The sequence below is a fragment of the Gavialis gangeticus genome, unplaced genomic scaffold (assembly GCF_001723915.1).
Source record: "Gavialis gangeticus isolate Ggan-Ray unplaced genomic scaffold, GavGan_comp1, whole genome shotgun sequence".
NCBI lineage: Eukaryota > Metazoa > Chordata > Crocodylia > Gavialidae > Gavialis > Gavialis gangeticus.
The window spans coordinates 5951083-5969598 of NW_017729001.1; the positions used below are offsets into that span (position 1 = coordinate 5951083).

The 18516-nt window shown below is 47.2% G+C and overlaps 1 protein-coding gene across 1 annotated transcript in view; it reads right to left on the reverse strand.

The window, feature by feature from the left end:
- GAL3ST1 (galactose-3-O-sulfotransferase 1) overlaps positions 1 to 4561 on the reverse strand; it is a 40875-nt gene extending 36314 nt beyond the window's left edge. The window contains exon 1 of the mRNA XM_019506760.1: positions 4065 to 4561. The gene's annotated coding sequence lies outside the window, so the exon portion shown is untranslated. The remainder of the gene's footprint in view (positions 1 to 4064) is intronic.
- Positions 4562 to 18516: the final 13955 nt, after the last annotated feature.

Consider the following 18516-nt stretch of genomic DNA (forward strand, 5'->3'; position numbering starts at 1 on the left):
CCCCAGCTTCCTAATGAGAATGGGGTGAGAGACAGTGTCAAAAGCCTTCCTGAAGTCCAGGAAAACTATATCCACTGCCACCCCTGCATCCAATGATTTAGTGACCTGGTCGTAAAAGGCCACCAGGTTGGTCTGACAGGACCTGCCGCTGATGAACCCGTGCTGGTTGCCCCTGAGCATGCAGTTCCCTGCTGGCCCCTCCTGGATGTGTGCCAGAATAATTATGCAGCTGAGATTCTCATTTCAATGAATAATGAATGGAAAATGTAAATAGATCCTGATGTTGAGGACAGAGACTGGTAACAGGACGCCCTTATCCCTGACACCCGACACTGCAGCTCAGTGTCTCCAATACAGCCATCTGCTTCTTTTCCACTGAGACTGGCCCATAGAAATAGTTTGGAACCGGATACAAACTAAAGGCGAGGGGAGGAGATGTGGGGGGCAGCTCCTCTATTGACACTGTCTGCTAAGATAGACCTCTCACAAGGCTACTGCTCTCACCCATGCCGCTTCTTTTGCCCTTCTGCCCTTTCTTGTATAATCCTGACAGCCTTTGTACCTGAGCCTGAGGTTTGGAAAGCTGAACACATTCCCATCAGCCTGGTGGCAGCATCTATAACCTTTATAATGACCTGCTTCTTCAGAGTCATTCAGAACAAAGTTGGTGTTTTATCAGAACTCCTCTTCATCTGGCAGAATGGCTCTGAGGGTGAGGAGGAAGACCTCGGGTTTCTTAGGCTTGCTGCAGGAAAGATGGTCTTCTTTGGGGCATGAGAGACACATTCCACTTGCCATTGGATTCATCACCATTTAACACCTTTGGGTTTCAGCCCCATCACAGGCAAAGAGGGAGTCTACAGGATGTAAAAAATGACTCAGATACTAAGGGATGGCAGCATTAGGAATCCACATGGTAAATGAGGAAGTTGTTCTTGGAGAAGCTGCACTATAGATGATTGTCCCTTGTCTTACAGCATGAAAGCATAACACCCCAACACTGAGCAAACCTCACAGATTCAGGCTAAGTGTTATTGCATCAGGCAAGCAGTTGTCTCTCCCTATGGCCCACTGAGATGCACCAAAGGACCCTCAAACCCTACTCTCAAGGTGACTGTCAATGGATAGGTCTAGTAGAGAAGAGAATGAAGATGAATAGCCTCTCTAGGGAACATTCCCTTTAGTTATGTTCAAGTATGACAGTCTAAGTTCTCGTAGCACCTTTTATCCTCAAGGAGCACAAAATAGGGATCACTTCACTCAGCACTGACATGTAGCCACCTCTGGGGTGGAACATGGCAGCTGACTAACAGACTCCCAAAGTACTAAACAACAATTTGAGATATAAAATCCTATATTCTGTCGAGATTTCAGAGGAATCTTACAGGACAGCAGAATATAACAACACTGGAGCTGGAAACTGGCCCGGACAAAGGCTATCGTGTGAGTTGGAACCTTTAAAGCCCACTAAGTCTGGACTTCGGTTTTACAGCTCAGCCAAAAAAACCAGCAACTTCATCAACATACTGCCCCTTACTGTCACCCAGTGGTAGGGGAAGGACTTCCTTATACACTGTAGTCTGTAAAGGGCTCTAGGAACGTTACGGGAATTTAAGGGACTGCTATTACAGCTTTGGGAACACTGAGACTCTCTTTGAAGAAACCAAGCGACTCGGAAAAAGTCACCAGCACTGTGTGAGTGTCCATAATGGTGTCTCCATTGCTACACAGAAACTATCCAGGTGAACAGAAAGAGCCTTAAGCAGGCAGCAGATTTTCCATTGCTAAACAAGGATAAATCACTTTTCAGCAGTAGAAGGAAAGCAACTTCAGCAATCATTAAATGCTGCCCCACACGTATGCAGCCTCCTGTGCAAAGGTCCCAGCAGTCCAGCTACCCTCATTACGGTCATTATCTACACATGAAGTTGCACTTGTTTAACTGAATCAGGTTCTAGTCAATGTACGTTAATACAGTACAAAGCCATATGCACATTCTTAAGTTTAAAAATGGCTGATGGTGACCAAGTCAGTTGAAAACCAAATTACATTAAACTGAGGTAAGACAAATTTAAATCAGTACAAGTGTATTTACAAAGGGCTTTGCTAAACTAAGTCATCCTAAAACACATCTATATATTTAAACTGATACACATTAGTGTGTCTGAACCAGTCACAGAGCCTTGTTGTTCCTGACCAGTACCTTTGAAGTGAGCAAAGAGAACAGAAATGGACTATGACATCAACGCACTGGATGCCATGGAAAAATTACTCCTTCCCTCTTTCTTAGAGGGACCTCAAAATACGGACAGGTTAGGAAGCAAAACATCAGAGGTGCAAGGTATTGTTAAGATCAGTGTTTACATCAGCACCTTCCTTCTGCCACTAACAGTCTTCCCAGAGAAGGGTCTCTATAATGGGTACTGTGAAGTATCATGTTTTTAGTACCTCTCAGCATCACAATGTCAGTTTCTGACTCTCAGCCTTGCAAATGGGGCCTGAGATCTGGGAATGAAGCTGGGCTCTTTCCTTCCTGTGCATTAGTAATTAAAATCCTTTAGACCAGATTACATCCTCAGTGACACCTTTGTTTTCAGTAACCAAATAACTGATTCTGTGACTAAAACCCAGTTGCAGTTGCTGATGCATGCACTACAATTGTGTAGCTTTGTGGAACTAAAATGCAACACAAGGTCCAACAATTCTTTCTTCCACTGAAGTCAGCAAATGTAAGTCTGAATCATTTAGGGAACAGACTGGTTAAGTGGGCAGGAGGTCTTTGTTATATGGCTGCATTTCGCAAGAGAACTCCTCTCTCCGTTTCAAATTCACTTGCCCTTACTTGGTTTACTTACAATTTACCTTACAGTCGCTAGAGCCAGTGAAAACATACCAGTGAGTTTCACATTTCCCCTCCTCCTCAGCTTGGCCACAAACATTGGAAGACGATGCTAAATCCAAATTATAATAGAGCTATTGGTGACATCTGAAGAAAAAGAAAGTTCTGGGATTTACAGAGACTAAACTGCCCTGCTGTGCCCCATCCCAGTTAGCACTTCGACTGTTCAGGACAGCAATTAGTCTGCAGGAAAGTTCTCTAACCGCAAATCCATTTACACTGAACAGGGTACAGCTTTCCCCCTATTCCCAGGGATGCTGGTGGGAGTTTCCTCCTTCCTCCAAGTTTGAGCTCCTTTGGGATGTTTTTAGCAAACACTCTGGTGATTGGTTTTCTTGGCTCAGCCTCAGTATTGACTTTGCTTTAGATGAGTGGATTAATAATTAATGCATCCCAGAGGCAAGGAAGTAAAGAGAAGCACCTGTTCCCTGTGGCTCCCCTGTTAGCTGGAGTGGGCTTAGCTGTCAGTTTGACCATGGATATTTCAAATCCCTAAGTAGAGTATAACAGTGGCCTCTCTCTCCCTCAGACAGACTGCTGTTTCCCTGAAGAAAGCACAGTCTCACAGCAACCTCCAACGACAGCATTGCTCCAGCAGCCCCTGTTCACCCCCACAGATACTGTTTCTCCAACAGTCCCCCCAGAAAGCCTGCTCTTAATGACATTCACCTGCAGATGGTTACATATCTAAGGGGAATACAAGGGCTTTCAGTTACCCTGCACATGCCTCTCCCCTCAACACCCATACAAAATTTCTATTCCACAACTCCCCTACAGATGCACTAAATTTCTCTTACAGTGTCAGCTATATCTGCACTCCTAAAGACAAGCACTATCCCTCACACATGCACGCAGAAACTGTACTACCCCATTTTAGACACATATTCAGACACACTGTGCTATAGCTATACTGGCTCACTCACCCTTGCCCCACAACAAACACTCTCACTTACACACAGCCCCTCTTTCTCCTCCAGACCAACCCACTAGTAATCACATGTACACAGTCCTTGATTTTCAAACAACCCAATGCCCTTGTATGACTATTCATGAACAGAATTCTCTGCACGCACACATACCACCCGCCCTGCACAGATGCACATACACACACTGAAACACATTCCTCACTGCAGCAGATCTCCCATCAAATTTCCCCAAGCTTCACCTTTTTCTTCGCTTAAGTTCTTCTCTGCAAACCTTCCTCTTCCGCTTCTCTCCTCTCCAGGGCACAGTCGGATCAGACTGCACAGAAATGGCTTTGGGATGCTGCTCCGACATGGAATAGTTGCCCCCTGGGCAGCTCAAACAGTGCCAGCTCTTACAAGGCAGTTTGTCCCACTCTAGAAGTCACTACTGCTTTCCCTATGACATCCTCTCCATGCCTGGGCCATGCTGCTAGCTTGAGATTCTGGAGTCTCAGGGGAGACGGTTTCTTCCTATGTGTGCTAGCTGTCTCTGAGATCTCTCCTCCCAGGTGCGGAGCTAGGACTGGAAACTCCCACCAGGTCCCAGAGAGAAAATGTTCGGGGAGTGAGCTTGCACTGCCACCCTAGCTGGCTCCCTGTCTCCATCTCTCCTCCCACTTCAAGGAAGCACAGAGAGCTCATTCACAACCCTCCCTTCCAGGGCAGTGAACAAGAGAACTGTTTGTATCCATCTGCAGCACTGACATCAACGAAGACATTGTCATCGGGACCATGCACGCCTTCCCCGCCTCTCCTGCTAAGTGCAGAAAAATCCAGTGCTCCCCACCTAACCAACTGCAACAGGAGCCCAGGCACCAATGCACATAATTAAAACAGCCATGATTGGGAGCTCAAGACAGGCATAGGAGCTTCATTGTGGAGTGACCAGCTTTGGGATCAGGCCCCATTTGATTATAGGAAGGGTTCCCACTGCTGGCTTATGGGGGGAGCCCCAACCATAATTCGCCAAAGGCAGGCAGCACTGCATGGCTGGGATGTCTGCAGGTTCCCACCTCCAGGAGCAGCAATGAGCAAGGGTAAAGTTTATAGAACAGCTGAGATAAACAGTGGGAGAGAAATCAAGGTGAGTTCTAGCCAGCAGGTTTCGAGAAGGGGGAGACAGAAAACCTGTCTGTAGCTTCTCATTAAAACATAAATGTCAGATTTAGTTAGTCTATAAGGTGTGCCTCTACCCTGCAATGATCCATTGGCCAGGAAGGGATTTTCATTTGCCAAGGGATATGAAGTGAATTCAGACCATGTAGGAGGCTACTCAAAAAAAGTCCCTGGAAGTCAATGGGAGTCTTTTCTGTGATTTTAGTAAGCTTTGGATTTGGCCCAGCATGAACACTCAAACCTCCCCTGACTGGCACCAAATGTTACCTCCAGGGCACGGATTCACAAAACGTGAGGTGCGAGCTGTTGCCTAGAAAAGTGAAGTGAGCAGCAGCAATCTTGCTGCTTTCATGTTAAGAGGAGCTGAGATTTGGACCTGAACTCTGTGACTTAGCCTTATTTATACGAGATACTGTCCACAGCAGAATTAGTCCCTGCTCAGCCCCATTCTCTCACTGAGTGACAGCTTGCCATTTCACAGCAATCCTGCTCAGACTGCCCCCTCCTTTTCCATCATATCACACATCCCTCTTGCTCCTCAGTCAACTTTTTCCTTTCACTAATCCCCAGCTCCATTTTATCAATTTATTTAGCTAGACCTTAATGACCTTAATCACTTCAGTATCTTAGTCCCTCTCAAGTTATTAAAATTACAGTAGCAATCACAGGGGCAAACTCTCCTGTGTTTTTTGAAAGACCATGGAGTTATTTTAGGAGTGTGGTAGGGAAGGCAAAGTGGACTGTCGTTCATGTTGTTTGTGGTTGTCTTCACTACAAAAAAGGCTGGTTATTTTTACTGTGGATAATGAACATGCACTTGCCTTCCCACTTTAAATCCTCATGAAACAGACCTGCGCTACACCTACATTATGACTGACTTGACCAAATTTCTGCTTTAGTTATCCTGTAGTGAAAACACATCTTTTCATGCCTCTGAAATCAAAGCTGGTGTGTGAAGAGATACTGTGGGGAGCCTAAACCAAAGAGATTATCTGAGATTAGCTGGCAACAGATGAGCTGGGAAATCCCAGTTGTGCAGTTCACTGTGGCCAGGACTGGGTCTAACAGGAAGGGATGTGGTGGTTTGGCTAGGCATAGAGGGAAGTGCTGGCATTTTGTGCTGCCCTGGGATTTGGGGAGCCCGTAGCACAGGATCTGGAAGGTTCTCAAGAGAACAACTGAATTTGCAGCCAGCAGGCCAGTGCCCTCAAAATTAGGGGTCGGAGTAAGAGAAGGGGAGTCTTCACAGAGCTTCCCTCCTCCTACCAGCATTGCCTCAGACTTACTGGCTAGGGACAAACTGGTTTAAGTGATCAGAAACTGGCTTAAACCTGTAACAGAACAGATGTTCAGTGCACATAAACCAGTCTGAAAATGGCTGAAACTGGTTTGAGATAAACCTGATTGAATGTAGTATCAGATTTAACTGATTTGGTTCAAACCAGTTTAACCAGTGTCTGTCCCAGACCCCTTGCTGGTTTAAGATAAACCAGACACCCCCAGCATCCCAACATACTCTCTGGGCTGGGTGGGGCTTTCTGTTCCACAGCAGAGCTCCCTGGCTGGAGCTCTGGCAGAGACTTGCAGGCACAGCAGGGTCTGCCTGGCTTCCCCCTGCCCTACCCTGCCCTCGCAGGAAATCCTTCCCCTCACTCCCATCTCCCACAGCAGGGACCCCAGCCCCACAGACCCTAGGCATGTGGTATGCTAGCTAATGCAGGGATGTGTGTATGTGTGTGGCCAATTTAACTGGGACAGGCAGACAGAACAGTGGGCTGTTTGGAGCGAATCAACAGGTCAGCTGGTAAGCTATTTAAGAAGAGTTTGAAGTAATGGAGAGAGGCTATTGTTTTTGCTGATTGGTGATAAACATTGTTATCAACCCCCTGCTGGCTTGGTCCTGGGTCAGTTTGCTGCAGACAGTATAAAGAACCAGGGGTGGGGATTGAAAAGCTCCATATCATCAACAGATACATGCACAGCACCCTCCCCCCTTGCGTCAGAGTGCTAGCAGGGGGCTGGGGGCTTGAGCAGTGGGTAGAAAAGCCTGGGATGGTGCAGGCAGATCTCTTTAATCAGAACATCCTGCCCAGGCCTGGCTACACACCCCCAGCTCAGCATAGTGCAAAAGAAGGGAGGGTTGCTGTAGTGCCCCCTGGCTTCTAGCCTGAGCCACTGCAGGCATGTGCCTGAATTTCCTCAGTTCAGAGAGAATGTCTATCCAGTTACAAACTGGTTCAGCCTAGCCAGATTAGACTAACCGGCAAAGACTAAATCAATTCAGGCTCAGGCTTTTTGAATGTCTGTCCCTAGCCACCAGGTTCAGCTTTAACCACTTCCTCTTCAACTAGGTAGAAGTCTCAGCCAGGCACCAACTGTTTACATGTCATGTAGGGCAAACACTGAGTGCCACCTACGCACTGACACTATTTCTATCTTGGGGTCTAATCATTTGCTCTCTTGCTACATATAGATGCTTTAACTCTATTGTTTATCATTACATATTACCCTTTCCCTTCTAAATGATCCTTTTGCAGTTTGCCCTATTGCTCAGTCAGAAGTCCCTTCCATGATAGCTAAGTCCAGGCCAGGACCTCAGGTGCTGATATCAGGCACCTCAAGAGAACTATAGGATCTGTCTGTGCCCTGAAGCCTCATAAAACAGTCCCCTTTATGTTCATTACAATCACAGCATGTCTCTTTTTGTGACCCTGCATCCTTGCACCCACACATTTCATAGACTAGCACCGTTAGCCCTGGGAAGTTTTGTGGCTTAGTCATTAGACCTGTCTTACCTGAAGCAAGAAATGCTTGCAGGGAGGTTAGTGTAAAATCCTTCCCTGCCTTTTCCTGCTGGGGACTGGTTGGGATCCTGAGCTGAAAGTTGCCTCTTCCAGGCCTGTGTTTGACTGGCATGGTCCCAGTTCATGAACGATTCAGCCCAGACCTGGCCTGGGAGCTGCCTGTAGACCTGCAAAGGGAGGAGGGACTATGGCTGCTCCTGCAGTGCAAGCTGACTAAGAAGCATGAAGACAGGGTTTTGTTCAGAGGAAACAAACCATCCCTTTGCTGGCAGCACCTCGTGGGGAGCTGGGGACCAGAGCAGCCCACAGGCTCCTTTGTTTCCAGCAAGCAGCATAACCGGAGCTGAAAGGGGAGACTTGCGAATGCTCTTTCCGTCCACAGCGCAGTGGAACCCTGCTCCCATCCACTGGGATGGCCTAACATCACCCTACCCCCACAGGGCAGAATAGGGCCATTGTGCACCCAGCACCAGGCCTGGCTCCTTCCCATCTGCTTGAAAGACAGGCGGCTGCTTTTAAAGGGGACAATGCCTTGGATCTTTGTACCCAAGGACTGCTGTGCCCTGCCCCAGAGCTCTAGGGGTCAAGCTCAGATGAAGTGAGCACAAGCAGTGGGAGCCTTGTACATTTGCTTGCTTTGCGGCTTGCTTCTCACCGTCTTCTTATGTCCTTTGAAATCCATGATGTCTCTCTCCCATGCCATCTTGCATGCCTGGAACCCCCTGTGTACCCTCTGTGTCCCACCACCCCTTCCTGGTACTTTGCTCTACAACACCCATATCTTCAATTTTTGGACTCAAATTGTACAGATCCCTTTTCCAAGCCTTACGCATACCAGGGCATTACGTTTTCGGGCAAATATGAACCTGTACATCTCTATCAATACAGCAATGATAGGAACTACACACTGTAAAAAGTTTTGGAGCCTGCATATATTATAGCCAGTGATTTTTGGTGCCCTTTCGTAACGTGCATCTAAACACATATTGTATATAAGCGCACACTGATGTCTGAATTACAGGACTCAAGTTCTTTTGGCTTCCAGCTGCTAGGTCAGTGTCCCCTTTGTCAAACACTGGATTTGGAACAGCAGAACAGCTTTTGTGCCCTGGGAAATTTTCCAATATTTGAATGTCATATTCAGCAAAGGGAGTCCTCACAGATTGCTTCAACAGGATTGTTCAGCATCATGTAATGGGAGATTGAAGCCAAAAACCTGACTCCATCCAGAATTATCCCCTGCTAAAACTCCTGGATGAGCCACAGGGCAGATCCAAGCTCTGTGGCTCAGGTCTGTCTTACAGGGACTAAGCCTATGCCAAGTTAGGCTCAACTTTGAGGCAACCCTCATGCAGGCTTGGCTTTAGATCTAGGCTATGCCAGAATTTGGCTCCGGGACTGAATTTGCCTCTCCCTGCCTTATTATGGCACTTTTCCATAATCCACTAGAATTGTGGAGCATAGCAAGGTCTTGTCTGTCTGCCTCCTGTCTAACCCTGTTTCCCTCATTTATGATCAGTGCAATGCTAACCTGTGGAACTCAATGTCACAGGATATCACTGAGGTCATGCGTTTAGCACAGGGGTGAGCAATTATTTTGGACAGAGGGCCGCTTACAGAGTTTTGGCAAGCCATGGAGGGCCACATGGCAGGAAGCCAGGAGCAGATAAATACTAATTTTCTAACTTTTTTAGGGGCCCCACACACCAGATAGTATGGCTTAGCAGGCCACATCCAGCCCGCAGGTCACATTTTGCCCACCCCTGGTTTAGCAGCATTCAGAGAGAATTATATTGATTAGAATAAGAACATCCACTGACATTTTAGTTAACATAAAAATATGGGAGAGCTATCAACTCTTACGCTTCAGGGCATCAGCAAATGCTAATTGCTGGGGGCGGGGGTTGTTTGTTTGCTGGGGCGGGGGTTGTTTGTTTGGTTTTTAAGGAAAATTTTTTGTGTCCCAAGTCAAATCAGCCAAATCAATTCCAAATTCCCGAGTCATTAAAGAACTATATGTGGCCCTGCTACTGGCAAGCATCCTCCACCCCTGCCTGGGGCTTCAGTTGCTTCCAAATCCTTCGGCGGGCATCCTAAATGCAGGCCCAAGCCCAGAGGTTTTGCTTGCCCTCAGCTGTATGGCTGCAGGAGCAATCTAGGGGGCAAGGAAGCTAATGCTCCCCTTGGCAAGATAGTACATAACTGTCCAGTATGGAGGCTTAACACCTTCTTCTGAAGCATCTCTGTCAGTCACGAGTGAAAGAGGATGCCAGGTCAGACTTGACACCTAACCACTACCTCATCAGTTCCTTCGGCTCCCAGCTGCTAGTTCAGTGTCCTTCCTGCCAAACATTGGATTTAGAACAGCAGAAAACAGCCCCCAATACTTCACATTGCTTAGGAGGGCCTGAGTTTCACTCTTGCTGAGCGGGTCCTCCCACCATCCCGCAGGCCAGCTCTGGAATGGGGAGAATTCCAGGCACATGCCAGTGACTCAGTTCTGCTGCCAGGGCTTTTATTCATAAGAAGGAAGGGGGAGAGGCACAGCAAGTTTGTGTGCTCTGCCTTTGTATTTCTGATCAGATTGGCTGGCCACCACCTCCCACTTCCCTCTGTTCAGGGGTCAGAGAGGTAGCAGCCCACAAAACTGAAAAAAGTAGCTATGAGCTGCCAAGACAGAGACTTTAAAGGATGTGTGCTATGAAGCAGAGGAGCTTTATATTGGTCCATGCTGCCTGGTATAGGAGAAGCACTGACATTGTCTTGCACTCTGTCTAGCTTATGGCCACTAGGTCTCTGCTCTATTTTGCAGGAAACTAGACACTTGCTGGACCTCTGGCTGTCTCCACTAGCCACCCAGTGCAGCTTCCCTCTGCAAGAGAGGTATGGGGAGGAGCTGGCTCTGCTGAACAGGAATCTGGCTAAAAGTAGCGAATGCAGAGTATACCCCTGCCACGATGCTCAGTGTAACAGAATCAAGCCTAGCAGAATGTCCCAGGTCTTAACAGTCTGCTGGTACAGCAGAGCACCAGGCTGCAGTGTCGCATGCAGCAGCAATGGAGGTTCAAAAGTGTTTAGTGTTTTAGCACTTAATCATGTGGTCATGCCGCAGGAGGACAACAAAGTATATCAAGCACTCTTGACTGAGAACCCTGCTCCCAAAACCCTTGATTCCTGTTACCGTGAAGCAGTTTTAACTAACTAAAGTAGGGCTATGAAGCAGTCGGTAGACATCCATATCTCTGAAGTGCTGTGTTCTTCAGAATCTTAATTTAGAAACCTGTGTGAGACTATTTGTAACCCAGCTTCTATGTTGCCTCACAGAAATATTCCTTCCACTCCTGTCTCCAACAATTTAATCCCATATAGTCCTATCAATTCCACACCCAACAATACTGATTTCCACCAGTCTTACTAGCATGGGGGGGAGGATGGGACTTCTGGTCTCAGAAGGATCCTGCTCCCATTGCACAGCTCCACCTTAACTTTCAATGAAAAGAAAGATGAGCCTCTTATGATTATGGTTGAGAAAAAAGCCTCACAAACATGAATTTCTTGCACAGACTCTACCTGAGTCTGCAGAGAGCCTGGGACCATAGCTCCAAGAAGTATAAACTGCCCCAATCATGAGATGTTAACCCAATTACACAGTGGGCACATCTACATCTACAAGTAGTAAAAGTCTGTGCAGTAACTGCTATTCCTGTGCAGTCCTGGTGGCACACAGGTCATTTCTGACCCTATTGCACAGTAGATGGTTGCTACTGCACAGCAGCATCAGCGTCCCAGTTCATGCCGGCTGATGCTACATCACCATAGTGATGAGCTACATCACTATGGTGACATAGGATCTCATGTAGATGCACTCAGTGATAATGATTTATTTGACAATAGTGTTAACTGTGCAGATAAGAAAGGAAAGGAAGAATCACAGATCTCCACAGCTTATTTTAAATGACATCTCATTCAGGTGCCAGGTGTGGATAAAAGATGCCATTTATTTTTCTCCAGTGAAGAAGCAATCAAGTCTAAGTAACTTAGATATATTCTGGCTTCAAGAAAAGGATCAGAGGCCAATAAACCCCAAAGATTATTCAGTTATATTGAGAAGAGCTGTGCAATCTACTGTAAACAGTTTCACTTTGTCACTCAGGTAGGCAGAGCTTACTGGTAGACTTGGAAAAACTCCATCACTTTTTTTCCCCTTAAACTGGCTCCTGATTGACACATTAGTTCATTCACAACAGAGGCATTATGGGGAAACTTTTATCATTCTCTGACTTCATGTATATAAGTCTTCTTGGAATGACAATACCCTTATGCAACACTCTAGATTTGCCACTGTGATTCCCTAAAGTTTGATGGGATAGGAAACACTGCCTTCAACTGAAGATGGGAATGAAAAAATTACCTTGAAAATGGGCATCAAGCAAGCTGCACAACCACACCTGATCCTGCCTGGGAAATTTTCCAAGAGCTAGAAACTAAGAAAAGGATTTTAAAGTTAAACATGATAATGAAATGGGATCATCCTTTACAAGCAGGCAGTCCACACCCTCCTATAAACCACTATCCACAGTAAGAGACTCATCTGTCGCTTATCATATACTTGTTCTACCTCAAAGCAAATGCATTGGAGGCACATTGCTAAAGATAACACTTAACTCTTAAAATTGTTTATCATTACATCCCAAATACTTTACACAAAGGAGGTCGCTACCTTTATCTCCATCATACAGGCAATGTCTACACATGTATTGATGCCAGCTTAAATTTACTGGGCAGGAAATAACTCTGCAGTAAGTGGGAATAGGTCAGCGTCTATACGTGCAGTCATTAAAGTGCATTAACACTGTGTGTGGTCTGACTTGGGACTATAAGTATATAAGGGGTGTACATCAGGATCTGGGGGAATGCCTGTTCACCAAAGTGTCCCATGGGATGACAAGGTCAAACAGTCACAAACTCCTCCAAGACCGTTTCGGACTGGACATAAGGAGGAACTTCTTTACTGTCTGAGCCCCTGAGGCCTGGAACAGACTGCTGCCAGAGGTGGTGCTAGCACCTACTCTGGACTCCTTTAAGAGATATTTGGACATTTATCTTGCTGGGATCCTTTGACCGCAGCTAACTTCCTGCCCACGGGGCAGGGGGCTGGACTCGATGATCTTCCAAGGTCCCTTCCAGCTCAAATGTCTATGAAATCTATGAAATCTATAAAGTTAATCCCAAATCAGCCTACACACAGTGTTACTGTGCAGTAAAGTGTTTACACATGAATTACTAATCGGTTGTAAATTTGATACTGCACGATGCAGGTATCAAATTTATGCTCAAGTTGGTATAAGTTGCCATAATTACTGCACAGTATGGGTGTGCAAATGTAGATGTGCGCCCATACTGCACAGAAATTTTGGTTACTGCACAGTAAATGCACACGTGTAGATGTACCCACAGCTGAGTAACCTGAGCCTAGGACTGTTAGGAAACCTGTCCAAAGTCACCTAAGGCAGCATTTGTTGACCTGTGGGTCACGACCCAAAAGTGGGTCACAAGAATATATGAAAGGGTCATAAACAAACTTTAAAAATGGATCAAACTTTAAAAAATGGATTCTCTTTTAAAGGAGAAAAACATGGGAAACTGTGGCTTGGGGCAGTTGATTGTCTGTATTGATTATTTCCTCTCTTTAGTCTCTGCTTTCCCAGGTGTCAATTGATGGTAATTAACTGGTTACATTAGCTAGCTACTGTGTATTGAGCTGGTCCCTAAGTGAATCATGACTGATTGGTAACTGGTAACACAGTAGCTTAGCAGCCAGGCCTGCAGTAGTGTCTCCCACGCACCAAGACAGACACAGTCAGTTGCACAAGCACCCATGTCACGAGTTTTGCCTGTCAGCAGCCACAGGTGCAGGGCCCCAGAATCCAGAAGCCCTGCACCTATCTCCTTGACAGTTGGCGGGTTTTGTGGTCACAGCAGGGGCTACCATCCCTGCAGCTTTCTCCCTGCTGCGCCATAACACACAGTGTCACCCATGTCATGAGTTTTGCTTGTCTGCAGCTTGAGGTGCAGGTCCCCCCAAACCTCTGCACTGATCTTCTTGAAACTTGGCAGGCTTTGTGGCCTCACCAGAAGCTACCACCCCTGCAGTTTTCACCCTCCTGTGGTGTAACACATACACATGACATGAGTTTTGCTTTCAAGAATTTGGGGTGCAGTTCCTCCCAAACCCCTGCACTGATCTTACTGAAACTTGGCAGACTTCATGCTCTTAGCAGAGGCTACAATCCCTGAAATTTTCATCCAAATCAGACTTAAAAAACAAGTTATAGATATTTCATTGTTTCCCTGTTATACCCTATGGCCAGATCTCCAAAGTGGCTCTGAAGATTTTCTGAAGCGCTTCAAAAGCTCCAAACCACTTTGGAAAACCTAAAGAAGCCTGTGTTTCAATCTGGACATGCTGCTTCGGACGTCAAAGCGTCCAAAGCTTCTCTGGATCTGAAGCTCTGTCTGAAGCCTCGCACAGCCCTACCTCAAAGGTCATCTAGTCCAACCCCTTGCCTGAAGCAGGTTCATCCCTAACCAAATCATTCTATACAAATTCATAATCTAACCTCTTAGTAAAGCTACAGTCAACCCTGACACAACACAAGACATAACACCTTAACCTGGCTCAGGTAAAGCAGGGGACCCACAGCAGCCAACATCCTGTCTCTATAAAAGGTTGTTAATACATGTTCAAGAGATTTCAGGTGAAGGGCCATGCCCCCTGCTACAGAGGAAGGTAAAAAAACCCTGCAGTCTGTACCAATCTGGCCATGGGGTAAATTCCTTCCTGACCTCAGATATATCAATCAGTCTCACCTGGAATGGAGGTACAAGACTTTCTAGCCAGGAATCTCCAGGTTTAAGTGCCAGCAGAAGCAGTGGTATATCACAGTCAAAAATCCCTAGCTTTTGCTGCAGCCAACATCCAATGTCTCTGAGAAAGGCTTTAAAAAACACTTGACGCATATGGCAGCAAGGAGAGAGGGTGTGTGTGTGCAGAATTCCCTCTTGGCCCCACGGAGCAACCAGTAAAGCCCATAAGCATGAGAAATATCCATAATAACACAGAGACATAGCTACACCTAGATCATCCCCAACCAGTGGCTGTCCAACCTCTCCTTAAACACATCCAATGCTGGTGAGTCCATGACTTCTCTAGACAGTCTGTTCCACTGCATCGCTGTTCTAACAGCGAAGACATTTTCCCTGATATCCAATCCAAACCTACTTTGCTGCAACTTCAACCAAGCCATTGGTATTGTCAGGGACTTGAACCCCAACTTTTTAGGTCCATTGTCTGACCGCAAGAGACAGGCAACACCAGCAAGGTCTTATCTCAAAGCTCTTTATTGAAGCATGCATACAACAACAAAGAGTAGCCCGTCTCCTCCAAGAACCAGCCCCCCTTGATAACAAGTAAGCAAGTTTATATAGACAGTTTTGCATCACAGATTTTACACTTCATTGACTCAACCTCTGTGGTTAGTTAAAACTTCTAGTGCACGTGACACGATACGCGCGCAGGTGGGAATTTCCCAAGATATCAGGTTAGTATGAGAAAATTCTTAATTAGTTCAAACTGGCTTTTGGCTATATGCTTGTTTTGAAATGTTAAGTAATAGGGAGGAGGACGGTATCTTTGATTGTTCCAGCTGTGTCTTTGAAGCACTAAGTCTGCTTTATAGATAATTTCTATACTATTATCTATGGTCTTGTTAATTTTTATAGCTACACAATAATAGGCTTTGAGCAGTTGTTACACAGAAGCATCTTCCTTATCATCAAACATGCAACTTTCTTTTCAGCACTGTTACTTATGCTAGTGGGTTCAAGGTAGGTTCAGTTTGTACCATCCCTGTTTATCAGCTCACATTCCAATGTCATACTGCATAGAGAGAGCTTATGATTATCCTGTTTGTGGCCTCTTAGTAGTATTTTTCTTTGTGGGCTTTTGGGCCTGCTCTCAAACATCATATATCTCAGTATGAATCCTACTCTCTGCAGCAAGGGAGAAGCAATATTCTCCCTCTTCTTTAGGGCAGCCCTTCAAGTATTTGAAGACTGCTGTCATGTCCCCTTTTAAGTGCCTGTTCCGCAAGCTGAACATGCCTAGCTCCGTCAACCTCTCTTTGTATGACTTGCTTTCCAGCTGTTCATTGTCTTTGTTTCCTTCCTGTGGAATCTCTCTCTAACTTCTTCACATCCTTTTTAAAATGTGGAGTCCAAAACTGCACACAGTACTCAAGATGAGGCCTAACCAGTACCAAGTAGAGAGGCAAAATTACCTTCTATGTCTTGCACCTAATGATTCTACTGATGCATCCCAAACCGTATTTGCCTCTTATGTAGCGATATCACACTACAGACTCATATTGAGTCTGTGATCTACCAAAACTCCTAGATCTTTCTCCATAGTAGTGCCATCCAGCCAGGTGTCCTGTGGTTCTCTGGCTCTTTGTGTTTCTTCTCCCAGTCCTCTGGATTGTTTGCTCTGTTGCTGGATGGTTTTGATCACCATCCCCTCTGGAACCTAGTTTAAAGCCCTCCTTACTAGGTTGGCCAGATGATGCCCAAAGATGCTTTTTCCTGTTCTTGTCAGCTGGATCCTACCTCTTGATAGCCATCCTCGTTCCCAGAATATTTGCCTGTTATTGAGGAATCTGGAGTCTTCCTGAAAACAACACCATCTTAGCCATGTATTTACTTCCAAGATATGATGGTCCCTGTCTGGGTCCTTGCCTTCCACGGGAAGGATTGATGAGAATACCACTTCTGCTCCAAGCTCCTTAATCCTCCTGGAAAAAGCCTCATAGTCACTCTGATCTGCTCAGTGTCATTCCTGGCCATATCATTGGTGCCTACCTGGACAAGCAGAAGAGGGTAGAGGTCTGAAGGATGGATGAGCTTTGGCAGTCTCTCTGTGATGTCCTGAATTCTGGCTCCAGGCAGACAGCACACCTGTGAGGATCCCAATTCAGAATAAAAAACTGGTGCCTCTGTCCTCCTGAGAAGGGAGCCACCAACTACTACCACTCTTCTCTTCCTTTTTTGGTGCAGTGGTTCTAGACCCCCTGTCCCTGGGGCCCTGCACTTCCTTTTCTCTCAACTGTTAAGTTACGGCTGCATCATGCCGACAGATGTCCTCTCCTCCACCTTTTCTTCAGCTGTTCCACTGTAGAGTGCTTGCAAGCAGTTGCTAATTTCAGTCCACTCCTCCTCAATTCTCGGGGCCCTCCTTTGAGTAGTCACATGCTGCCACTTCTCATTTCCCTTTGGCCTCTCCAGTACCAACCTCCCATAATTCTGTCCAAGTAATCTTCCTTTTCTTTGATGCAATGGAGTGTGGATACCTATGCTTCCAACCTTTGAATCTTTTCCTCCAGGGCAGACATCAGCTTATTCTTGTTGCAGATGAAATGGTCTTGATCAGTAGTCTCCAACCTTTTGGAATTAAAAAGCAACCCAAAATCTACCCTGGGCTGCCGCCACAACCCCCCCTCCCCCTTGCAGGTCAGTCTGTAGGGAGGGGCAGATCAAGGTGGAGGGAGAAAAAATTATTTGGGGGCGCACCCTCTCCCCAGCAGGTAAGTCTGTGGGGAAGGGGTGGGAGGAGGGGAAAGGGCCATGGGAGGGGCAGAGAAGATCGAGGCCCCAGCAGTGAGGGAGGGAGCGGGGCCCAGGCAGGAGCAGGATCTGGGAGAAGTGGGGGACAAGCAAAGGCCTGGGAGGCACATGCCCCCAGGGCTCCTGCTTGTCCCACCACCTGACCCAGCCAGGCCCACTTCCCCCAGCCAACTCCCCACAGTGGGCCTGGCTAGGCCGGATAGTGGGACAAGTGGAGGCCTGGGGGGCATGGGCCCCCCAGGTCTTCGCTTGTCCTCCATTCCTCCCAGACCCTGTTTCTGCTTGTGCCCCGCTCCCTCCCTCACAGCTGGGGCCTTGATCTGCACCCCACCATGGCAGCAAGTGAGGGAATGGAGCAGGGGCAGGCCCTGCAAAGCTGAGGCAGATGCAGGACGGAGCCATGAGCAGCTCATCTGAGGGGGACAGGGTGGGGGGGCAGGGGGGGTGCATACCCCCAGGTCTGCACACGGGCTGGGGCTGAGGCTGGAGCAGTGCCAGGCTCTCCAGCCGCACGGTTCTCTGGGAGTGGGGCTATGGGGGGGAAGGGGCTGCAGGCACCTGAAAATTTGCCGTAGGCCAGCCCCTCACCCCCCCGACCACCTCCTAGCCACTTGCAGCGCAGGTGGCAGGGGGTGTGGCTCAGCCCAGCCACGTGCATCCTGCCACTGTCCCGTTGCTCCTGGACTGCATCCCAGCTGCTCCGCATGCGCGTCCCGCCACTCCCAATCATGGAGGCTCTGACAGTCAATCTCAACCTGGGGAAGGTTCTCAGCCCCTCCCCCACAACTGAGATTGACTATCAGAGGCTCCATGATCGACTAGTCGATCGTGATCGATCAGCTGGTGACCACTGGTCTTGATCCTCTGGAAGGAACATGAACACAGCACATCCCATGCAGGCCACAATTGCTGACCCAACTTCTATTTGTGCCGCCTCTGCTCTCTGAAGGACACCTAAGCTGTAAAGGAGAGACAAAAAGGGGGCGGGTGAGGGGGAAGAAAACCACATCACACACACACCAAACACTGCTTGCGCGCGCACGCGCACGCGCAC